Source organism: Lepus europaeus, chromosome 4 (genome assembly GCF_033115175.1).
Source record: "Lepus europaeus isolate LE1 chromosome 4, mLepTim1.pri, whole genome shotgun sequence".
Taxonomy (NCBI): Eukaryota; Metazoa; Chordata; class Mammalia; order Lagomorpha; family Leporidae; genus Lepus; species Lepus europaeus.
In genome coordinates this window covers 70,469,770-70,495,880 of record NC_084830.1, presented here as the reverse complement: position 1 = coordinate 70,495,880, position 26,111 = coordinate 70,469,770, and the positions used below count along the sequence as shown (strand labels likewise).

General features: G+C 41.3%; 1 protein-coding gene across 2 annotated transcripts in view; it reads left to right on the top strand.

The window, feature by feature from the left end:
• Positions 1-26,111, top strand: part of KCNB2 (potassium voltage-gated channel subfamily B member 2) — a 444,644-nt gene that overhangs the window by 252,831 nt on the left and 165,702 nt on the right. The gene's annotated exons all lie outside the window — the stretch shown is intronic.

The following is a 26,111-nucleotide window of genomic DNA, read 5'->3' as shown; positions in this document are numbered from 1 at the left end:
TATATATTTTCATGAGTAGATAAGCTTTAGTAACTGTTTGCATAATTATGACATGATGTCAGCAAGAAGAGATTTTTTTTCCAAAGGGTTAAAAATTATTGAATCATAAAGCTTGGTGCTTCCCATTAGTCTGTTTTTTAATCCAGTTGCGGACACATCATTTTTTGTAGGCTATACTCACTACTCAATTTTGCCACACACGGATCTCACTTCCTTGGTGGCACTTCCCATTGCTCTGGACATCTCATAAATTGCTCTCAGTTACAACAGAGGGGCAGTGTTTTGCGTGTTCAGACTTACCTCATTGAAAACAAAACCACATCCCAAGGAGGAGGTGAGATTATATTCCTGTGAAATATGGGTCACATCCTGTGGGCAAGACACTGAAGCACCTAGGCCGGGATGGTTTAGGAAATTTCTTTGGGAAACTGCTTTTGTGAAGAGATGGTCCCAGGCCCAGCTTCACTGGCCAAGAATCATAGACTTTTCATTCTCTCCAAACCATGTCTCAGATGTTTACATTACTTCTTAAATAGGAAATTTTGCTCTTATAGTGTTTCCAATCACAGCTCAAGCTTCTCATACTTCTCAAGAGTTCTAGAATATTGGGCCTAGTCAAATGAAAACCTGAGAGAGATAACAACTTCTCACCAGAGGCTAACCGACTCTCACCAACTTGGTGAGTCATGCTCTGTATCCGCTCACTTTGAAGAAAGGGAATATCCCTTGGAACCTAGTGGGGCAGCATAGCTAGAGAAAGGCTGTCCCTTACCTCTGTGGCCACAACAACTGGGAAATAGACCTTCGTCAGCAATCATGATCTAGCCGAGGATACAATGCAAGGTCTTTTTCTTCTGCTGATGGAATAAGGCCACAGACACCTACTGTCGCTCCTTCTATATCCCATATGCTATATAAAAAGACAATGAAAGTATTTGATGATTCCATATTAGTAAGATAATTGTTTTTGTGTGTGCTTAACTGAAAGCAGAATAATCTGCAATGCACAATCTCAACCACAAGGAGCAAAGTCTGAGCAATGTTGCTTTTAAAACAGAGCAAGAAAGTGTTTCTTAGCACTCCAAGAGAGAAATAAAATCTTCAAAATCAGCGGTGAGAAAGAGAGCATAGCACTTAAGTGCAGAAGATCCTGACTTACGATGGTTCAATCTGAGATTTTTCGACTTTCATGATGATGCAGAAGTGATGCACATTCATTAGAAACCACACTTGGAATCTTGAATTTGGATCTGTTCCTGGGCTAGGGATATGTGGCATGTCCTCAGTCCTCCCTTATGCTGCTGGATAGTGGCAAAAAGCATAGCTCCCAGTTAGCCCCACGGTCACAAGGGGAAGCCATTGCCATTCTACCTAGTACTGTGTTGCTACACTATGATGTCTGGTAGGTTAGGGGTAGTGAATGCTTTTTCTTTCCACTTATGATATTTTAAGTTTCTGATGGGTTTATCAGGATATAAAGCCATCATAAGTCAAGGAACATCTGTAGTGAAGCACAGTCATATTATCTACTTGTAAACCTGGGATCTGTCACTAGCTATTTCATCTTGGACAAGTTACTTTTGGAAGCGTCAGTTCCTTGATCCATAAAATAAGAATAATAATGACATCTGCTTTCTAAAGCCAAGGTGGGGATTAAATGGGATGATCCCATAAAAGGCTTTGCTACTCAGCACAAACTAAATGTTCACCAGTTGGTCACTATTATTATCACCAGGGAGAAAGAGATTTCCCGCTTTCCCCTCAGAAACCATACAGGTGCAAGACACTGGAATCATGTGTATTCACTGTATGTGAAACCTTCAGAACTGAGCTCCTGTCCTTACCACATAACTCTGTACCTTTATTTCCATCAACATGCATTAACATCTGAGGCCATTGTACTGGTCTTCTGTTGTTCCAAATGATTTTTTTTAAAACATTCCATTATGATGGAAACTCAGAGGTAGCTGTTGGTGATGAATTTGTGTCTTATTGAAGAAAACAGCTTCCAACCATTGGCTGAGACACATGACCAGGACTACTTTTAGCTGATGTCTATGGTTTCTCCAGAAACATCACCTGAGGTTGCAGTTCTGGTATAAGAGGTACATAGGTTGCAGAATTCAAGAACAGATAAATTAACCAAAAAGTTACGATGATCAAAAAAGGGAAGATGATATGTAATTAACCTTTCTGACGTTTCTCATCAGTGGTCACCTAAGCTTCTTTACATAGAACTGCTCCTTTGAAAAGCACTCAGTTTGTTGCAGCATTTTCCAAAATATTTAATTTACCTGCCTGCAGTTAAAGTAACTTCCTTCATTTTTGTGCTTTGGGCTATAGAGTTCCGTGTTCACCACATCAACATGCAAACTTGTATTTTATTAAATGAATTCCTTCTTAGAGGAAATGATTTTTCTCCGGATTCTCTAAATATAAACTAATATTGGAAAATTATTCAGAGCCTACTCCTTGTGCTATTGAAGGATGAGCTTGAGTTGGGGAATTTTAGGTTCTGTGAGAGCCACGTCTCAGTAAATGAGGGATAGGACTGCCCAGATAGGAAACAAATAAGCAGGCACGCAGACCAGGAGAAACTCTGAAACGGGGCAAGTGTGAACAGAAGGCATCAGAAGATTGGTAAGAGGGCAATCTACCCATGGCCCCTAGCCAAATGTTGTCCAGGAACCAGGCAGAGTAAACCTTTCAATACAATGTTATAGAAAACAAGCCCAGGCCCTAAAATCTGAGACATAAGCAAGTCTTTTCATTCATTGCCAGTCTCCAGGCAGGCCCAGGAGCAGGATACAAAGCAGATATCCACAGCACAGGGGAGTCGGTATCAGGAAGGTTCTAGGGCAGAGAGGACCTGGCTTAGAGAACTAATGTGCATGATTCAGGACTTTAGTCTCTGAAGGCCTCAGGAAGAAAGGTGAGACAATAGTTCCTGATGAACCAGATATAACACCAGCCAGGAAATCCAAGAAGGAACTCAAAAACATGGATAGGGAGAGCAGGTAAGAGCCCAGCACTGGGGTTACAGGCAGAGCAGACCAGGTAACAAGGCTGATGTTCTGCAGCTATTTGGGTACTGGCTGCAAGGTTGTAATTAGGACCAGCATTAGCTCCAGTCTAGGGCAGGCTGTACCCATAAGTATGAGTTAAGTCAAGCTTTCTCAGTCTGAGCACTATGGACATTTTGGACCAGTTAATTCTTTGTTTGGGGGGTCTTCTCTGTGCTCCATAAGATATTGAGCAACATCCATGCCCTCTAGCCATTAACTGCCAGTCTTAACATCCAGAAGTGTCTCCAGCCATTGCCAAATGTCTGGGGGAAGGGGCAGCAAGGCAGCAAACTTCCTTTCATTTAAAACCACTGGGTTAAGTGCTTGCAGCTACCCAAGTCTCAGGACTGCTGTGATGTACAGCCAAGTGGTTGATTAGGCATTCAGAACTTCTTTATTTGTTGTTGTTTATTAAGTTTGTCTTCACCATAATCCATTCTGGACTTCCCAAAACAACTTCATTTATGTTTTTTTTGTTTTTGTTTTTGTTTTTTGACAGGCAGAGTTAGACAGTGAGAGAGAGAGAGAGAGAGAGACAGAGAGAAAGGTCTTCCTTCCGCTGGTTCACCCCCCAAATGACCGCCACAGCCGGCGCACTGCAGCCAGCGCGCTGGACCGATCTGAAGCCAGGAACTAGGTGCTTCCTCATGGTCTCCCATGCAGGTGCAGGGCCCAAGCACTTGGGCCATCCTCCACTGCACTCCCGGGCCACAGCAGAGAGCTAGACTGGAAGAGGAGCAACCGGGACAGAATCCGGGGCCCCAACTGGGACTAGAACCCCAGATGCCAGCGCCACAGGCAGAGGATTAGCCAAGTGAGCCGCGGCGCCGGCTTGTTCTTTTTTTTTTTTTTTAAAGATTTATTTGAAAGTCAGCATTACACAGAGAGAAGAGAGGCAGAGAGAGAGAGAGAGAGAGAGGTCTTCCACCCAATGGTTCACTCCCCAGATGGCCGCAACGGCCTAAGCTGTGCTGATCTGAAGCCAGGAGCCAGGAGCTTCTTCCCAGTCTCCCACATGGGTGCAGGGGCCCAAGGACTTGGGCCATCTTCTACTACTTTCCCAGGCCATAGCAGAGAGCTGGACAGGAAGTGGAGCAGCCGGGTCTTGAATAGGCACCCATATGGGATGTGCCACAGTGCCAGCCCCTCATTTCTGTTCTTATGCACTGAGGTCTTTCTGCTCATATCCGTCACTTCTCTATACTTTTTTGTTGTGAGCTGGTAGAGAATATCTGAAGTATTTTGTGTATTCACTAAAAATAGTTACATACCTACATATTATTTACAAGTAATAGTTACAAATACATTGTAACATATTCATCAGCTTTCCATCACTATAAAACCAGAGAGGAGCTCTTAGGAAGAAAAAAGTTTATTGTAGCTCATGGTTTTAGAGGTTCACAGTTCAAGATCAAGGAGCCCCATTGGCATGGTGTGTAATGGGGACAGTGTATAATGTATCATATATGGAGAGAGGATCCCTGATGAGCCAGGAAGCAGAGAGAGAAGGAACACATTCTGCTCATATATCCAAGCCTTTTGTGAGACCCAGCTTCCAAGGGCAAGCCACGCATGACCTGAAGACCCACCTTCAAGACTCCACCCTTAATCCATCAACAGATAACATCAGACATTGGGGTTTAAATGTTTGTAAAAATTGAGGAGCCAGATCATGTTCAAACTATAGCAAACACAAATAACTGGATGAAAGATGTTCTATTCAGAAGAAGCATTTATGGCAGTATCCAAATACAGGTATGATATGTGGAGAGCTCCATCCTTGGTCAGGTGAGTCTAGTTTCCAGTCAGTGCCTGTCTCTGAGATGTGAGCTTAGACTTTCTGAAAACCCCACAGATTGAAAGATATTCCTCTCACTCACTGGTCATTAGTGCTGGAAATGGTCCACAGTCAGGTGGCAATGGTGACAGGTCTAGCTGAGCCTGCCCAGTAGGATAACTGTGCATTACCCTCCTGTGCAGCTGGCCACAATCAATAGATGGAAGGACCATCTATCAGAATCTAGAAGAGTAACATAAGATCACAACAGCATTAGAGTCTTTCCTGGCTCAGGCATGTTCCAGGCAGCACTCCTAAGCTTTTGCCATGTGGCTTACTTGATAGATGAGAACCAGTCATTCGATTGCTGCCCTGCTGAGCAAGAGCCATGAAAATTTACCCAGCCTGCTCTGTATGGCCCAGGCCTGCCAGCTACTCCTGGGTCTTCACCTATGTGGTAAAAACAAGCTGACCTTTTGTTAGGGTGGAAGAAAGAATAATGGAACCCAATCATGTCAACACTAATATGTTTTCAGAGTTGTATATGCAATTGTACGTGGAGGCTGTGTGAGTCTCCTGACAGCTGTGACCCAGACTTTAACATTTGGTAGATTGTTCATTCATCTTCTTAGCATGTATTACTTTGGGGTAGCTCCAGAATTTCTTCATGGCAGAGTAGGAGAGGGTAGGGTAGGAAAGGCTTCACTTAGGTTATTGATGGCCTTAAGAGTGTTGATGGAAATGGGCAGAGGAGCCTCAAGCCTGCCCAAGTTGTTCTTGGCAGTATTAAATCTTATTACCAGGTATTACCTGAGATGGTAGGTAAAATCTTTCAACTTATCAAATATTTTGAACTGGTTGTTTTTCACTTTTATGCTTGTATTTTCCCAGAGTTTATTCACTTTCATGACTAATTTTGTACCTAAAAACTTTAAACACTTCAACTGTGAAATTATACACTAAAATATATTTTATGCTATACCAATTATATATAGCTATAAATCACATCGCTCATTCATTCATTCCAAGGTATGCACTGTGGTTGATACTCAATATAATAATTAGTAAGAAATACAAAAAGCTACAGTGTTAGTCTTGTAAAACTACTGAAATTCTTGAACAGAATATCGTTCAAGTCAGGTTGTTTGCTGTACTACAGAGTAGTAACAATTATAAAAAAATCAAGGGCTTATATGCTACTGTACCATTGTACCTGCTTATTAACTGTTATAACCTTATTAACCTCTATGAGGTTGTCACTGTTGTAATCCCAGTTGTGTATATCAGGAAACTGAGGCACAGAAAGTGACTTGCCAAAGGTCAGTCATGGGATTAGTGGTGGTAAAGCCATATTTAAGCACAGGAAGCCTGACTATAAAGTCTGTACTCATCATGATTATACTGTTTTGTCCATTTTTCTTGTATATGAACCAAAGAAGGCCATTTGTACAGTTTTACTTTCTATCCTTTTTCACATTTATGTCATCTTCTGTTATTGTAATTACATATATATTTCATATAATATAAATCATATTGATCACAACACATAAATGAGAGAACTCTCATTTATGCCTTGTATAAATTTGTTTCTCCGTGAGTTATACTTGGCCTCCTGTTTAGAGACCTGTGGAATTCTCTTTCTGTGTTGGTCAGGAAAACACTTCCCTGCTGGGCTTTCCAGGAAAGAGAGAAGAGGGCAGCCAATCAGTGGTTAGCTGGAGAAGAAGCAGGAAAGCAGTGAAATCAGGACACAGGAGGGATGTCAAGGGGCCAGAGGAGTAACCATTCATGCCTGATGCTGACACCAAGGGAATTCTTTTTTAAAAGATTTATTTATTTCTAAGTCAGGGTTATATGGGGAAGAGGGTGAAGAGAGAGAGAGAGAGAGAGAGAGAGAGAGAGAGAGAGAGAGAATCTTCCATCCACTGGTTTACTCCCCAAATGGCCAAAACAGCAAGGGCTTGAGCAGGCTGGATGCAGGAACCTAGAACTCCATCAGGGAGTTCAGGGTCTGGGCCCAAGCGCTTAAGCCATCTTCCACTGTTTTCCCACATGCAATAGCAGGGAACTGGATTGGAAGTAGAGCAGCCAAGACTGAATGAACAGGCGCCCATCTGGGATGCTGATATCCAAGGCAGCACCACAACACCCTCTACACAATACCAGCTCCACTGAGGGTACTCCTGACACGATCCTGCCTCTTTGGCTTCTCTCCTGCTCTAATTCTGAGGCAGACAAAGGCCAAGGAGGTCAGGTCTGCCCATCAGGCCAAGGCTTTCCACAGTCTCCTTTCCCTCCCTGGAACAGGTATCTGAGAACTCCGTACCTTGGGGGCTGGCCCCAGCCAACATCTGTAGGTAGAGGTGGACTCCCAAGAGAAGGGGAATGTGCAGGTAGTGCCAAAACACACCGGAATATAAATTTTTAAAAACACTGTGCCTATGAAGGAAAACCATCTGTGACCCAGATGGTTGTCAAATTTGACCCCTGTTAGAATATCCCACAATGAAAAGACTGGAAAAATTCCTTGGGAGGAATGAACGGTTTGACCTAAGAAGAACCATGGCTCTCCTTTCAATAACAAGATGTATGCGTGTACTTTTAAAAGCAAGTTCTTTTTTCTCCTTTTTAAGTAAATATATGTTTAAAAAACACAGATGCGTGACTTGACTTTGTGACTCACAGTAAACAATCCAGTGGCAACGCCCCTCAGCCTTGGAGCGGGAGCAAAGAAGCACTTGTCTACCCAGCCCCATCCTGATGAGCCAGGAAGCACAGAGACAGGGAGCACAAAGGACCATCTAGGCCTTTGTTAATAAGTGGGAGTGGGGAGGAGGAATTAAGTGGCTGCAAGAATGAGCTTGGCAGAGAGTGACCTACAGGTAAGCATAAGCAGGTCAGCTACACTTTAGGGTACAGAATCCCAGGCTGTGCCCTTCTTGAAAAGCCACATGATTCTTCCCTGTGTATTCAAAAACACTGTGCTCTTTATTCATCCCCTTGTCCTTATTTACATATGTTTGGTTTGTGTGGGCATTGGGATCTCAGGAGGATGTTATCAACTCCGCTGGTGAATATTTTTAGCGTTTTCAATGTAGGACTTGTTTGCAGCATCTTATTTGTGTTCCTAGGATTGCTGCTAACAAGGATCTTTCACAAACATCTGTGGGGTGGGGTTTGGGAGGCTGGGCCCAAGGCAGAGAAATCTAACAGGGCCAGGAAAAGGGTGCTGGGGTGCTCATCATGACACACAGTACAAAGACCAGCATGTATTAATTCAGGTTCTGTAAAACAGTTACTCATCATGCTGTCTTCATTACCACTGGCAGAGAGCAAAATCTTTTTAAAGATTTTATTTATTTATTTGAGAGGTAGAGTTATAGATATTGAGAGGGAGAGACAGACAGAAAGGTCTTCTATCCACTGGTTCACCCCCCAAATGGCCACAACAGCCAGAGCTGTGCAGATCCGAAGCTAGGAGCCAGATGCTTCTTCCTGTCTCCCACGCAGGTGCAAGGGCCAAGCACCTGGGCCATCTTCTACTGCTTTCCCAGGCCATAGCAGGGAGCTGGATGTGGAAGAGGAACAGCTAAGACTAGAACTGGTGCCCATATAGGATGCTGGCGCCACAGGCAGAGGATTAACCTACTGTGCCACAGTGCTGGCACCAAGAGAGCAAAACTCTTTACAGAGGTAGGAGGCCATGCTGCTTGCCAGTCCAGCTGAGTGGCCTTGGACCTGAACTTTCCATCCTCAACAGAAGAATGAGAGGAGCTGAATGATTCCTGAGGTTTCTTCCAGTGTAGACATCCTGTGTGGCTATGATTCATTCTTATTTATTTTTCTGTGAAGGGCAGAGTGACAAAGAGAAAGGGAGAGAGATCTTACATCTGCTGGCTCACCCCCTAAATGCTCCCAACAGCCAAGGCGGAGCCAGGCTGAAGCCCACAGCCAGGAACTCCATCCAGGTCTCCCATGTGGGTGACAGGAACCCAACTACTTAGGCCATTATCTTCTACCTTCCAGGCACATTAGCAAGAAGCTGGGTTGGAAGCAGAGTAGCCAGGACATAAACCAGGCACTCTGATGTGGGATACAGGTGTACCAAGCAGCAACTTTCTGTGCTACAAGCTCCATGCCTCATTTTTTCATATATGTCTCTATGTACTTTATTTACATTGTAAAAGTCCTATTTTCATTAAGCCAGTGACCAAAAATTGTATATATTTGAGTGTCTTCAAAAAGTTCATAGAAATGTTTATTATAAAGAAATTATACATATATTTCAGTTGTTTGCAGGAAAATAAATATATCTTTCAATTTGAAACCCCATATGAGCCTGCCAGTTCCTATGGAAGGATGTACAACACTTGGTTAAAAATGCATGTGACCTGGGGCCGGCGCTGGGCCACAGTAAGTTAAGTCTCCACCTGTGGCACCAGCATCCCATATCGGCGCTGGTTCAAGTCCTGGCTACTCCACTTCTTATCCAGCGCCCTGCTAATGGCCTGGGAGAGCAGAGGAGGATAGCCCAAATGCTTGGGCCCCACACCCACGTGGGATGCAAGGATGAAGCTCTGGGCTCCTAGCGGATTGGTCCAACTCTGCCATTGTGGCCATTTGGGGAAGTGAGCCAGTGGATGGAAGGCCTATCTCTCTGTCTTTCTCTCTCTCTCTGTAACTCTGCCTTTACAATAAAATATATAAATCTTTTAAAAAATTTTAAAAATAATTTTTAAAAAGATGTATGTGACCTAAATGGAAGAAACCTCAGAAAATTTACAGCAAGTGTGTGAATTATCATAAAGCCAATAATTTTTTTATGTAATTAAATCTACATTATACCAGGACCTGAAAGAACTCTTGTCTTGGTTCACTGAAGTAGCATATTCTGTCTTCCTCTTTTTATCATGTGATTCTATCAATGAATCAAGTGTTTAGAGGCAAAATAATTAGTGCTATATAAGCATAAAGCTCAACAGACTGGTGGATAATATTGTATTTGTTATTATATTACTTGCATATTTGCAAAATGCTACTAAGACATTTATGAATCAATTTAAGATGACACTTAGCAAGCAAGAGAAGAGACGTTTAAGGTTTGGGAATGATTGAGGTGATAAAGATTTCTTGAACCTCTTTGGGATTGGAAATAATAGAGATTGTGATAGGATTAAGCTGTGATATCTCAGCAGGCTGAATCATTCACAGCAGACCACTAAGGGATAAAATCAGCTACCCCAGCATTTGATGTGCTTTTTCAGAAAAATCACCTACATTTGGTGTTTCCAGTTCTTGGTTTATAAAACTGGTATGGCCGGCGCCACGGCACAATAGGCTAATCCTCCACCTGTGGCACCGGCACACTGGGTTCTAGTCCCGGTCGGGGCGCTGGATTCTGTCCCAGCTGCCCCTCTTCCAGGCCAGCTTTCTGCTATGGCCAAGGAGTGCGGTGGAGGATGGCCCAAGTGCTTGGGCCCTGCACCTCATGGGAGACCAGGATAAGCACCTGGCTCCTGCCTTTGGATCAGCGCGGTGTGCCGGCTGCAGCAGACATTGGAAGGTGAACCAATGGCAAAGGAAGACTTCTCTCTCTCTCTCTTACTGTCCACTCTGCCTGTCAAAAAAAAAAAAAAAAAAAACTGGTGTAAAAACTGTTAATTGTCACTATGTTTTTTAAGCACTTCCAGGATCCTAAATTTTTTTCTAAAGCGATGAATGAATGTACAATATGCTCATATTATTATAAACATTTGCAAAACCTTGTATGTATATGTGTGTTGCATGTGTGTGTGTGCACATAGATGTGTGCTTAAATATCTGATTTATGGATGGGTATTTGGCATAGATGTTAAGAGCCCAGTGAAGACATCCACTTCCTACATCAGAGTGCCTGAGTTCAATGCCCAGCTCAGCTCCTGACTCCAGCTTCCTGCTAATGTGGAGTCTAGGAGGCAATGGTGATGATTCCCCCAATTGCATCCCTGCTACCCATATGGGAGCCCAGCCCCACCCTGGCTATTGCAGGAACTTGGGAGTAGATGGGAGTGTTCAAACTTCTCCCTCTCTCTGATTTAAAAATATTTATAATTTGCTTCTTATTATAGGTTCAGTGATCAGAGGAGAAAAAGAAGTATTAATATGTGACATTCTGCCCTCCTTAAGATAGAAATAATTATCCATGCAACTCCTCGAAACAATTGATTCATAAAATCTTGGAATTTGTACATTCATCGATTAGTTATAGAGTATGCAGTTTGTTACATCTTCTGAAGAAAAATCGAATACTGAATTTTCATTAGAAGTCTTCTCCTATACTAAATGTACCATTATTCCAGACATCTAAAATGAAATTGGCCTTCCTTCCTCATTATCTATTCTTTTGCATAGGATATCAGAAGTGCTGTTGTTCCCATGTTTTGTGCTTACAAACGAATATTGGACTGAAAATGATTGTCTAAAGGAGCATCTGTGAGAGTTAATAGCTCCTGGAGAATGCCATATGATAACTCCACCATCCCTGACTGTGTGATATTTATAATTAATACTCCCTTCTTTCTAGCCAACAGTTATACAGCTTAGCTTTCTAATTTTGGAAACAAAGAATGAGTTTCCACACAGAGGTATTATTGTCTTTACAGCCCTGGAAAATGAAGATTTATGAAAACAAAGTCATTTTCTCTGGACCCTGGTTTCCTACCAACCCTTTTGATTTAACTGTTTTCCTCACCTCACTTGAGGGAGGGTAAGAAGACATATTTCTGTGGGAATGTTAAATGGTGACAAGATTCATATTGTCTCCTTTCCTTAGAAATCATCCAGGTTCAGTAAAGTTTAAGATAACAAAGTAATGTATTCTGATCCCAACTCAACTCTGTGGCCCAGTTTCCTACTGGGTCACTTGGAAAGCCAAGTGTAGGGTTTGGCTGGTGCGGTCCCCTCTAAAGATACTTGCCAATGCTGCATGCAGAGCAGGTGATGGTAGGAAGCCAGGTAGGAGCTAAGCAGCCAATTGTAAAGTAGCTGGATTGCTGAGCTCCGTGGTAAATCCCTCTGCCCCAGTCAGCAAGTACACAAACCGCTGGGAAATAGCCAGCACCCTGCTGTGGCTCGGTCATAGTTTACCTCCTTGCTCTCTGAGTAAATGCCCATCGAGGTTTTAGCACAGGAGGTGTGGGCAAAGAAACCTGGGCTGTCTTGCTCAACTCACAGAGGCAAAGTTTGGTTTGTGTTTTCATCTCTTCTCTACTCTGTAGTCCTTTTAGAATATTTTTTGCCTCCATTAAATGAAGACATTGGTCTCTATGTTATCCATTTTCTGTTGCTATAACAAAATACTTGAGAACAGATAATGTATAAAGAAAGAGGTCTGTTTAGTTCACAGTTTGGAGTTTCAGAGCAAGGCACTGTCTCTTCTTGGCTGCATCCCATGGCTGATGGCATCGCAATGATAGGAGTGTGTGCGAGAGGGTTCCTGTAGAGAGATAGGAAGGCAGAGGGTGAGAAGAGGACAGTTTTCCTCTTTTATCACAGCTGCCTCTGTCAGGAACTAACTGGGCTCCCATAAGAACTACATTAATCTCATCTGAGGGCTACACCATCAATACCCTAATGACTTCCCACTGGGCCCCATCTCTGAAAGGTTCCCCCACCTCCCATCATCTCCACTCAGGATCATACCTCCAGCACATGAACCTTTGGGGCACACACCCAAGCTACACCCAAACCACAGCAATCTCCATGGAGAGGAACCCTTTGTAGCTTCCCATAGTGCTGACCATAGGAACAGAGGATTTGCACACAGAACAGCTTCAACCTAGCATGTTCCCTTTTCTTGGGCAGAAAGACCAAACAGATTGGCATCTTGACTTAAGGCTGAATGAATTAAAAGCAGGTGCCTTCCTGCTAGTAATATCCTCAGCCAGCTAAAAACCTCCTGGCACATGAGCTCACCAATGAAGACATGAAAAAGGGCATTTTTAACTGTATTTGACATGGTCCTCCAATTCTGATCCTATTAATTTTCATTTACCCCTTACAGCATTCAGCTCCCAGATTCGATTTGAAAGTCCTCAATTAGTGAATTTTTATGGCTGCTTGAGTATGTTACCGTCTGGCTTATGTAGCATTTCCTATTTAAAGCAATTTGACAATTTCAGAATATAAAATTACAAATAAGTGAGGAAAAGGTGCCAGGTCAGGACATGTACAACTAAACGATATAGAGGACAAAACAGCCAATATTATTCTCGGCTCAGCACAAAGTTGAATAGATGAGAGCTGTATTTGAATGAACTGCTACTTCTTAGTGATTCACTACTTCAGTATCCTCCATTACTTTTCAGGATTATTCATTTAGTTTGAAGATGTAATTGAGATTTATGTAGCACCCTTCTTCCAATCACTGTGGTCAGAACTTGGATGACAGGAGAAATGTCCCTGTGTATTCTGGACAGATGCTCTGGATAAAGTTCAGTTGTAAAGCTGCCACTTCTCTATAAATCAAGGACTCTATGTATGAAATGTTATTTAATAAAATTCCAAGCACTAGTGGAATCTAGTGTCTCAAACTCAGACCTAGGAGCTAAATACTTTGCATTTCCCACTTGGCTCAGACTCCTAGACTTTATCTTCTGACTTCTGACTGTCCTTACACTCAGAGGAAAATGAAAATCTGAAGCCAATTTGACAAATAATAACCAAAATATCTGCACATTTTTGATGTTCAAAGCATTTCACCTTAAATTATATGGCTGATACATGCTCCCCGCTTCATTTTACCTTACTCCTCTGCTATTTCCTCTATAAAATGAATATCATTTAGCTGTTGAAAGACATTAATATTCTCAAATAGGAAGAGATCTATAAAATTTGAAGTGTTCAGGTCTAGAGATTTTTCCAAAGTTGGAATCAGATTGCAGTGTCTGAATGGCGAATTACTTGTGTAAATCTCAATCCATCAAGAAAAATCTAATGTTTTCTTCCATCCAAAGTTTTTTAATAGTTAATTGTGTTTAAGTCACATTGGCAAGGTTCATCCTTTCCAAGCAGCAGTATGTATATTAGTATGAGATGTTTTCATTAGCCAGGGTTCTCTAGAGATGCAGAATTAATAAGCTATGCATATGCATTTGTATAAGAGAGAATTTATTTGGGGGGGGGGGGTTGGCTCATGCCATTGTGGAAGCAGAGAGGATCCACGAAGGCCATCCTCAGGTTGAAGAACCTGCAATGCCAGTGCTGTGGCTCAGTCCAAGTCCAAGAGCCTCAGTACCAGAGAATCCAAGGATGTGAATTTTACTTCAAGGCTGAAAAGCCTGGGTACCAGCAAGGGGCCACAGGTACAGTTCTGGAGTCCAAAGGCCAGGAACTACTATCCTAGACAGGAGTCCAGTGTGTTTATGCTCTCTCTCTGTGACAGCCCAAAATTTAGTCTTCTAAATTTCTAAATAATCTTCTCATTTAGTCTCTCCAGACCCCCAGCCACTAGATGGTGCCACCTGTGTTGAGGCCTGGTGATGCCTCTTAGTACACTAGATTCACATGCTAATCTCATTTAGAAATACCATCCCAGACACACCCAGAATAATACTTTTTCAAATTTCTAAGTATTCAATTATCCAGTCAAATTGACACTGTAAAATTAACCATCAAAGATGTCAAGAAGCTTTTGGTGGCAAGTCTGTTGATCATGTAATGTTGATAAGGCAGTCCATTCAGTTATAGTCACATACATCACATAATGACATTTTGGTCAACAAGGGATCACTTGTACAGCAATGGCCGCATAAGCTTATAATGGAGCTGAAAAACTATCACCTAGTGATGTCACCAATGTGTTACTCGTGTTTATGGTGATGCTGAGCTGCCAGTCATATATTCAGGAGAGTATAGCACATACAAGTATGTGCAACACATACTACTTGATAATAATAAATGACCATGTTACTTGTTTATGTATTTCTGACACTATGCTTCTTATTATCAGAGTATACTCCTATGTAAAAAAAAATTAAGTTTACTGTAAAACAGGATGCTCTTTTCTGCCAGCAGCAGCTTCACAATCTCCTGTTTACTGCATCTCTTAATTGCACCAAGAGGCCACACAGAGGGTTGACCTAGACCATGCGGGTTTGTGCAAGTGCACTTGCCCTATCATGTCCACACAACGAGGAAATCACCTAAAGAAGCATTTCTCACTATGCACCCTGTCATAACTTTACTTAGAATCGCTTAGAATGTGGTATGCAAGGAGTACCTTGTTGTTTCATTTTGATTATCAAAATGCCTGATGAACCCCCAGCCTGGAGTGCCCTATGATGACCCACTGCTTTTAGAGGTGGCCATCTTTCCAAGTCATTTGCCATAAGTGGCTCTTGCCATCTACTTTTTCTGGATAACTTCTGAAAGAGACCCACTTCACTCAAGTAAGTTTTTTTCAATATTTGTCTTGCTGGCTGGAAGTAAAGTTCAAGTTGAAGTTCAATTCCATTTTGAAAAATTCCTGTTGACTTTGGCAGAGTTTTTGAGGAGGCTGTTTAGCTATTAAGTTTTCCTGCCTCTGGGTCTTCTGAAGAATTGCTCAAGCCACTGTTACCATTATAATGTAAAAGAGAGATTGTGTTATTCTACTCATACTAATGGCCATTGATTCAGAGCTAATTACAATTGTAAATAATTTTAGAGTTTGCCTTCTGCAACACCACCTGATATTTGAATCTACTCTGTACTACAGATAGATAATGACACCAGGTCTCATAGAACTCTTCCCTGAAATAATTGTGAAAAGCTTAGAATTATCATATGGGAATCCATTTGTTTCCACTTTACAAAAATATTCAAGTAACTATTTTTAGCTTCCTACAAGTAGTCCTAGCATCTACTTTCTTTTTTTTTTTTTTTTTTTGTATTTGACAGAGTTAGGCAGTGAGAGAGAGATAGAAAGGTCTTCCTTCTGTGGGTTCACCCCCCAAGTGGCCGCTACTGCTGGAGCTACACCAATCCAAAGCCAGGAGCCAGGTGCTTCTTCCTGGTCTCCCATGCAGGTGCAGGCGCCCAAGCCCTTGGGCCATCCTCCACTGCCTTCCTGAGCCACGGCAGAGAGCTGGACTGGAAGAGGAGCAACAGGGACTAGAACCTGGCACCCATGTGGGATGCCGACACCACAGGCAGAAGATTACCTAGTGTACCATGGCACCAGACCCCCAGCTTCTACTTTCTTCCTCCTCCCCATAATCTGTTCCCTGCACAAAGAGGACCTAATTTAGCTCTCATCCTTACAGTGATTTCCTATGAAACCCAAACACTTACCCTGGACTGCAGGACCCTACAAGACTGACCTCAGGCTCCCTCCCCAAAATTCTCTCCAGTCATTCTTGCCTCTTCTCACTGTTCTTCAAACTGCTCATCTCTCAGGCCCCTGAGCATCCAGGTTTATTCCTATGTCAAAACCTTGGTGAGACAAGCGTTTAGTCTAGCAGTTAAGATGCCCGTGTTCCATATTGGGGTCCCTGGGTTCAATACCTGGCTCCAGTTCCTAATTCCAGCTTTCTATGAATGCAGACCTTGGAAACAGTGATGATGGCTCAAGTACTTGGATACCCAGCTCAAGTTGCAGCCCCTGCCCAGCCCCAGCTATTGCAAACATTTGGGGAGTAAACTAGAGGATTGTCTTACTCTCTCCTGCTCTCTGTCTCTTCTCAAATATATAAAAAAAATTTTTTTTAAAAAGCAACTTTTTTTAGAAAACTTTTATTTAATAAATATAAATTTCAAAAGTAAAGTTTTTGGATTATAGTGTTTTCCCCCCATAATCACTCTCCCACCTGCAGACCATCCCATCTCCTTCTCCCTCTCCCATCCCATTCTTCATTAAGATTCATTTTTAATTATTTTTATATACAGAATATCAACCTAGTATATAATAAAGATTTCAACAGTTTGCACCCCCACAGGCACACAAAGTATAAAGTATCATTTGGCCGGCGTTGTGGCTCAATAGGCTAATCCTCCACCTTGCGGCGCCGGCACACCAGGTTCCAGTCCCAGTCGGGGTGCCGGATTCTGTCCTGGTTGCCCCTCTTCCAGGCCAGCTCTCTGCTGTGGCCCGGGAGTGCAGTGGAGGATGGCTCAAATGCTTGGGCCCTGCACCCCATGGGAGACCAGGAGAAGCACCTGGCTCCTGCCATCAGATCAGCGTGATGCGCTGACCACAGCGCACCGGCCGCGGCAGCCATTGGAGGGTGAACCAACGGCAAAAGGAAGACCTTTCTCTCTGTGTCTCTCTCTCTCTCTTACTGTCACTCTGCCTGTCAAAAAACAAAAAAAAAGTATCATTTGAAGACTAGTTTTACCATTAATTCCCATAGTACAACACATTAAGCACAGAGATCCTACATGGGGATTAAGTGCACAGTGACTCCTGTTCTTGATTTAACAATTGACACTGTAATTTATGAAGTCAGTAATCACCCGAGACTCTTGTCATGAGCTGCCAAGGCTATGGAAGCCTCTTGAGTTCACAAGAGACAAGGCCATAATCAAAGTGGAAATTCTCTCCTCCTTTCAGAGAAAGGTACCTCCTTCTTTGATGACCCGAGCTACAATTTTTATTATTAAAATTAATATTAAAAATAAAAGAAGCCTACACAACTACTGGTCCCTTTGCATGGACAGCTCTTCCCCTGAATCTTCAAGTGCCTCAGTGTCACTTCTCCAAAGAGGCTCTTGCTGAGCCACTATCCAAAGCTGCTGGTCCTTCCCACACATCCCTGACCTGATCCCATGAACCTTTGTTGTTTTCCTCAGAGAATCTATCACAATCAGAAGTCGTGTGTTTGTTTGCTTGCTGTCCTCCACTAAAGGAAAGCTTTGTGAGATCAAGGACCTACCTTTTCTTTACTGTACACACTGTGCCCACACCATGCATAAATGAGAAACTACAATACAAGTTTTTATTAATAAAACTTGCTTCCAGGCTGGCGCCGCGGCTCAATAGGCTAATCCTCCGCCTGCGGCACCGGTACACCAGGTTCTAGTCCCGGTTGGGGCTCCAGATTCTGTCCCGGTCACTCCTCTTCCAGTCCAGCTCTCTGCTGTGGCCCGGGAGTGCAGTGGAGGATGGCCCAAGTCCTTCAGCCCTGCACCCGCATGGGAGACCAGGAGAAGCACCTGGCTCCTGCCTTCAGATCAGCGCAGTGTGCCTGCCTTAGCGGCCATTAGGGGGTGAATCAACGGAAAAAAGGAAGACCTTTCTCTCTGTCTCTCTCTCTCACTGTCCACTCTGCCTGTCAAAAAAAAAAAAAAAACAAAAACAAAAACAAAAAAACTTTCTTCCAGTCCTGCTAGCATAGAAACAAACTCTTGTTTCTCTGCAGGGGCTATAATATTTCTGATTTCATGACCTCACTCTTATGCTATCCCTTGCATGAAAGGTTGTCCATCATCTTCTGGCTGAAGCTGATCATCCTTTCAATCTAGTACATCTGCCTTAACATTTGGGAGACCTTCCCTAACCTCCTCAGGTGGCATGAGGTTACCAAGTCTAAGCATTCTAATGTTACAAAGGGTCTTCAAAAAGCTCATGAAAAATGTGTATTATGAAAAAAATTACGCATGGATTTAAAAATATGTTTGCCACAGAATAAACTTATCTTTTAATTCCATTTTCCATACTCTTTCTAAAGTATTCTTACATAATTCTTTCTATCATGGCACTTTCCACATTTTTTTAATTTAAAAATATTTGGCAAAGATTGAATGTATTCAAGGTATATAATCTAATGATTGATCTACATATAGGTTGTGCAGTGATTACCACAATGAAATTAATTAATACACCCATCACTACCCACAACTTGTTTATCTTCTGACTGAAAGTTTATAACCCCCACCCAGCCTATGGTTACCATTTTTCTACTCTTTGCTTCTGTGGGTTCAACTTTTTTACATTCCACATGTAAGTGATATCATACAGCATTTGTCTTTATGTATCTGGCTAATTTCACTTATTATATTGTTTTATAATTATTTATTTGGTTGCTGGGCTCTTGCAGGAGACTGGGACTTACTGCAGGAAGGAACTGTTTAATTCATCTTTATTTTTCCCAGTCCAGAACTTGCCACTCAGTACTTGCACAATAAAAGTTTGCTGACGGATACCAGAACCTTAAACTTCTGATTATAGTTAACTGTATTGCCAAAACAGTGTGCTCCACAAATGGAAACCATTAATATCTTAGTCTGTGTTTCATTGCTAATAATTGTTTAGACATTTAGATTTTAAAATAATAATGCAAGACTCACTACTTAAAATATTTTCAATATAATAGGAATGTGGCTTATTGCTATAATTTTAAAAGTAATCTGAGTGATTTCTAAGGATAACCTAAATCCACAAATAATCCACTAACAACATTATAAAAATTAATCACATCAGACATTTGACTAAAGCTGCTAACAGGTGTTAATCTGCCAGTTGGAGCACCCAGTATCCTATATAGGAGTGCCTGGGTTCGAGTCCTGGCTCTGCTCCCCATTCCAGCTTCCTGCTAATGCACACCCTGGGAGGCAACAGTAATGGCTCAAGTAGTTGGGTACCTGCCACCCACACAGGCGACCTGACTGAGTTCCTGGCTTCTGATTTTTCCCTGGAGTTCCAGGCCTTTTGAGTATTTGTGGAGTGAACTAAGAGACAAGATCTCTCTGTCTCTTTCTCTTACCCCCCCAAATAAATAAATCTGTTTTATTTATACCTGCCAACCAATAAGGAACTATAGGGGTGTGAGTTTAAGGTCCATAAATTTCTCTTCCAACAAAAAGATGTGGGAGAAAGGCAGGAAACGGGGAATTAGAAGCAGCCCACATGCTGGATAATGAGCTCCTGAATAATTGAGAGCCACCTGAATTTGTGTCAGTCATTTCTTGCATTTCCCTAAGACTATCAAGTCTATCCTGGAGAGTGATGAGAGCTGCTGAGAAAACAGTAAAATGTGTTTTCCTACTTTTCTTCCAATCTCTGGGAAGAAAATAAAGTTAATTCTGTTCACAATTCAGAGAATACCAAAACAGAAAAATGGCGTGGATTTAATAGTGTTTCTTAATTAAAATGAGTTTTTTGCTCCAAGGAAAGATGATACCAGTTAATCAGGTGTGTGTTTTTCTGACATTCTGCATATGATTGTGGATATTTACCATGAATAAGTTGTTTGTTATTATCCATGCATTTCCAAAATTTCTGTTATATTGTCTTGTCAATCAGAGTGACTTTGTTTCCCTAAACTTCTCCTGCTTTAAGAGTGGTTTATACAGCCTCTGAACTTAATATAGAAAATGCAGTTCACTCATTTCAGAACCATTGAGTGCCTACACTTGTGTCAGCCACTGTAGTGGTACTGAATGAGATATGGCATGGGGTTTATATTTAATGAGACTTTTCCCCAAAACTAGCATACTGAAAAGGGCAATTCTATTTTTAAATACATAAGTATTTCTATATTTAAAATGTGGCTCGCAGACACAAAAAGGTCACTATTTTTTACAAACATAAAGTTCATAATTAAATATGAAGAGGGGTGAAAGACTAAAAAGGGGAAAAAGCAAGGAGGCCTTACATCTTCACATTTAGTGTGCCACCGTTTATCTGTTTGTAAAGTCATACATCAAGCTAGATTTTCACATTAGCTCTTCAGAGAACAAAAATACCATTGCAGTGTAATTTAACATAGCTGCATTATTTAAAATGTATGCAGCCATCTCTGATGACACACAGAGCACAGAATTATGCTTATGAATCCCTGTAATCCTTAAGGCATTTTATGACAAATCTGTTATTAGCCACAACTTCAACATGAGCAATAGATATGCTAAATGGCTTATAAGAGTTGTTCAGCAACTTTGAGATGCTCTCAATAAGAGTTCTCACATTTAAGAATCTACCCAACACCTTACTCATTAAACTTTACTCCCCTTTACATGTGTAGTCGTTGTTCAAACATCCTAAAACTCTATGTAAGGCAAGACTGGCTGCAATATGAGATTGTTCTGGAACTGAAGAATTTTCCGGGGGTTGGATTCTCCTCCTCCCACGCAAGTAGGTAACTCCACTGAGGTTCAACACTGATTCTGTGGATTATCACCAGAGTGTTGCTATCTCAACACTTCCTGTGTTTGATTCATTGGACAGATTGTTTTACATGATCAGACAATTCAGTTAAGCCTCCTCAGGGCCTAGAGAACTCAAGGAGATCTTCCAAGAGCTTAGATTTGCTTAATTCTGAATATCTTAAACTGATTATGTCAATCCTGAAATGAAAACAATCTTCAAGGCACTGTAATAAAGTGGGAGAGAATAATAATCATTGGAGAAAGAGACTCTTATGGAAGACAGGCATCTCATTTCCCATTTTCCTGTCACAGCATCTGCAGGGTAACTCTTCTAGGGCTCAAGGATATCATGTCTGATATAAATTCATGGGTAAAAGTGATAGTAAATCAATGCCTACAGCTCATATTTCAGTGCTGTATGCCAGTACTTTCCACACTGTAATCATTTGCCAGCTATCAACTATTCCATTCCATTGATGAAGAATCCATCATTTTTGTCCCTGATCCATGTTAGAAAATGAGTCTAACTTTCCATGAACACATGAAGTAAACCCTGAAATGATAAATGCTTTGGGCAAGAATAGGTAGTCACTCCATGAAAATACTGAGATTAAGTATTAAGATAAATACTAAGATATAATGTTTAAATGAATTTTATTTATCCTTGGACATGACACTATAGCAGAATCTCTCTTAGTCTGCTCTATTTAACGAAATTGCTAAATTCACCAAGGCTGTCCCTTCCCTTAGGAAACACACTGATCCACTCACCAGGCATAGCATACTGAGGATTCAGCTCCTCCTCCTTCAAATTAGTGTATGCATATTGCTAAGTGTCTGCTGTTCTTGCTCCTTATCCTATTTCTACCAGTTGATGTTGTTATTTTATCATGCAAGTTAATTCAGTTGTAGATAAGTCAGGAATGTCAGTATAGCGAAACTGAGTTGTGGCTTTTATGAAAACCAAAGTGGATACAATAGGTCTATTCAATAAAGGTACATGACTCTCCAACAGTATTTTTCACTTTGTGTTACTCTGTGGAGGCAAACTGTTGAAATCTTTACTTAATATATACTAAACTGATCTTCTGTATATAAAGAGAATTGAAAATGAATCTTGATGTGAATGGAAGGGGAGAGGGAGCAGGAAAGGGGAGGGTTGAGGGTGGGAGGGAAGTTTGGGTGGGAGGAAAGCCATTGTAATCCATAAGCTGTACTTTTGAAATTCATATTCATTAAATAAAAGTTTAAAAATTAAATTAAATTAAATTTAAAAAGGTACATGACTAAAAATCTTTTTTTTTAAAATTTGAATTAGGTATGGGTGTGGCAGTTTGAAAAGATTCTGGAGAGGAAGAATACAAAAATCTAGACAGATATTCAGACAAATTGCATAGCAAAGGTCTTTAAGGACCCTTCTATGCTGAGGAAATTACAACTGGAAATTATCATTAGTGCATTTCAGAGTATGGTTGGTAGAAGAAAGATGATACAGAATTCCACTCATCCATAACAAAGAAATGAATGCCTCATCCTCTCTCTCTCCCCTTATTAAAATATTGGCAAGTGGATGTGTATTTACATTAAAATTATGTCATTGTTTTCTGATTTTTCTAACTTTAGTTTTTTTATTAACTATAACTGTTTTGGTCATGTTAGAAATTCAGTTTTACTATATAGTGTGCTGGTTGAATACATAGCTCTGAAAATAGACATCTTGATTTCCAAACCTATCAGTGACTTGGGTCAAGTTGCTTACCACCCAGATTTTCTGTTTCATTACTGATAAAACCTTGGTGATAATAATATCTGTTTCTTAAGTCTGTAAAGAGGATTGAATGAGATAATGTGTATTAAGGGCATTAGATGATATTAGTTTCTAGCAACTCAGTAAGCCCTTAATAAATAATATCAATTTTGTAGCAGTATAGCAAGAGTTATAAATCGGTGTATTAATGTGCTCAGTCTGCCATCACAAAATGCCACAGACTGGGTGGCTTAAACAGCTGAAGTTGATTTTGTCACCATTCTGTACACTGGAAGTGTAAGATCAAGGCAGCAGCAAGACTGATTTTGAGGTGGCCTCTCTTTTCAGCTTGCAGACGATGCCTCCTTGCTCTGCCCGTATTCGACATTTTCTCCCTGTTCATGTAGAGAGAAAGGGCTCTGATGTCTCTGCCGCTTCTTGTGAAGACACCAGCCCTGTTGGACTAGGGCCCACCATTATGACTGCATTTAACCCTCATTATAAGCCCTTCTCCAAATACAAACAGTAAGGCTTGAACATATGCATTTTAAGGAGGCACAATTCTGTCAACAACAGTAGGTACATTTATACTCTACTTATAAAGCATGGAGCATAGTGTAGCTATGGGATGCATGCCATACAGAATGAACTCCAAAGAAAGACAAGGTTCAGTCTACTGTGACACAGTTCAAGAGAACTGTAAAACCTAATTCCATACTTAAATCTACTGATACACTATGTGAAACTGCAGTTGTTATTTAATTTCCTTCTTCCATGGATCCACATATAAAACCTAATTTTAAGTGAACTCATCATCTACTTGCTTCATAAGGATGTTTTAAAGGCTGACATGACATTGGTCAATTACTAATCATAGATTTATGGAAAAGGTAAAGTAAATACCAAGGAGTAATTTTTTCTAATTCATTAAAAATTCACTGATTACCTACTATGCAACAGATACTGACACTAAGGGTACAGAGAAGATAGTTCCTATAGGCCTCTGGAGAAGACAGACACATAAATAAATAATTAAAATGATCTAGAAACATAGTACAGAACTTCTTGTTGTCATATTAAATACCATAAAAATGTAATAATAGCTGTCATTTATTTGGTGCTTCCCATAATACACTGGTTACCATGCTAAGTGGCTTTTTCAAATTTATTTTAAGATATTTTATTCAAGAGACAGAGAACTCCCATCTGCTGATTCTCTTCCTAAATGCAGACAACAGCTGGGACTAGGCCAGATCAAATCCAGGATCCAGAAATTCCATCCAGCTCTCCCACATGGGTGGCAGGAACCTAATTACTTGACCCATCACCAATGCCTCCCAGGATCTGCAGTAGCAGGAGGCTGGAGTCAGGAGACAGAGCCCAAGCACTCCAATGTGGAATGCAGGCTTCTCAACCACCATTCAAAATGCCCTCCAGCAATAGGTTTTATATTCATTATTTCATCTTATGTTTAGAAACATGTTGAGTTCAGTATTGTTAGTATCAATATTTTACAGAATTAGAGTTTAGGCATTTTGTCCAGTGGATCATGGTTGTAAAGTGGTAGAGCCAAGATAAGAACTTAGTTGTATCAGATTCTACAGGGCATTTTCATAACTATAGTCTGTATTGCCTTTTTGCTCTGAAAGTACACCCGAGTATCTAAATCTCTGAGCCATAGTTTCCTCAACAAAAGAATTTTCTGTTGAGCTGGCTCTTGAAGGATGAGTAGAAATTATCCAGGTAGACAAAAAAGAAGCATGACTGTGTGGAAATTGAGAGAGCTTGCTCAGGAATGGAAAGCAGGATTTGTATCAGAGAATGGCCCTCCATGAGACCACTTTGAGGTAAAATGCCCAAGAATCCAGTGAGAACCAAGCTTTATCCTAAAGACAGCAAGGGACCTGGAAGTTTTTTGAGCAGGAAACTGACATAAAAAGAAGTCACCCTTCTGTTTTGTGAGGTTACTCTGATGAAGATGTGTATTCTGGGACATGGAGGGCAGTATATCAGAGAGTTAACAACATTCAGGAAAAGATCAGTTTGCGATTACAGTAGCCCAAGCAGGAGGTGATATGGATCTGAACTTAGGAAGTGGGAGTAGAACTGAGGAGGAGAATGTTGAAAAGATGTATATTTAAGACACATTCTTGCCAGTAGTTGGTACTTATTAGATATGAGAAGTGAAGTTGAATGAAAATACAAGACTGATTACTAAGTTCCCAACTCGTAGAATTGAGTGAAATAGTGATTAGCATTGTGGCACAGAGGGCAAATGCCTGTGACTCCTGCATCCCATGTGGGTACTGGTTCCTGTCCTAGCTGCTCCACTTCAGATCCAGCTCCCTGCTAATGGCCTGGGAAAAGCAGCAGAGTATGGTCCAGGTGTTTGGGACCCTGCCACCCACATGGGAGACCCAGATGAAGCTCTTGGCTCTTGGCCTTCAGCCTGGCCCAGCGCTGGCCATTTCAGCCACCTGGGGAGTGAACCAGCAGATGGAAGATCTCTGTCTCTCTGTGTAACTCTGACTTTCAAAAATAAATTTAAAAATCTAAAAAAAGGAAAAAATGGATGAAATACGGTGCTCTGAAGCAATAAAAGGAAAAAGAGGAGGAGGAAGAGGTTCAGAGTATATGATAGAATTCCATACTGAGTTGTTTGTGGAATATGTAAATGAATGTTGCCTGTAGACAAATGGAAGTGCACTTCTATCACCCCCAGGAGAGAAGTTAAAGCTGGAAGCAGTGATTTGGAAGCTGTTATTCACAGGCGGTAACTCAAATCAAGGTAATAAATAAAAGTAACCAAAGATAGAAGCTTGGCAAAGAGAGACCTTCCAAGGCCAACACCCAGAAGAACCCAAAGTAGATGAAGAGACATCAAGGAAGTCATAAAGGCAAGAGATACCCAGGGTGGAATAGCATTCTGAAAGTCAGAAGAATTCAAGATGGTAAACAGGATTCAATGCCGCAGAGATTATGTAATGAGAATTTCTTAAACATCCACTGAATTGGGCCATTTGGAGGTCACTGATGACATCACTGAAGTGACTTCAGCAGAATGTCAGGACTAAGGCCAAATTGTGGTGGTTCCTGGAGAAAATGGGAACTTTGAATAGGAGTTTGTTTTCAAGAACTTTGACACTGCAGGAAAGGATTATTATGTGACCATAACCAGCCAGCAGGGAGGCAGGATCAAGAGAAAACTGTTGGTTGGAAGGAAGACCTTTCTCTCTTCTCTCTCTCTCACTGTCTAACTCTGCCTGTCCAAAAAAAAAAAAAAAAAAGAGAGAGAGAGAAAGAGAGTGAACTGTTGGTTCTTTACCCCACTAAATCTAATGTGTCTAAACATATCCCAATTTTTAAGGATCAAACAGTATCCTAACCTTACAGGCCTTTGAACAACACCTGCCAGACA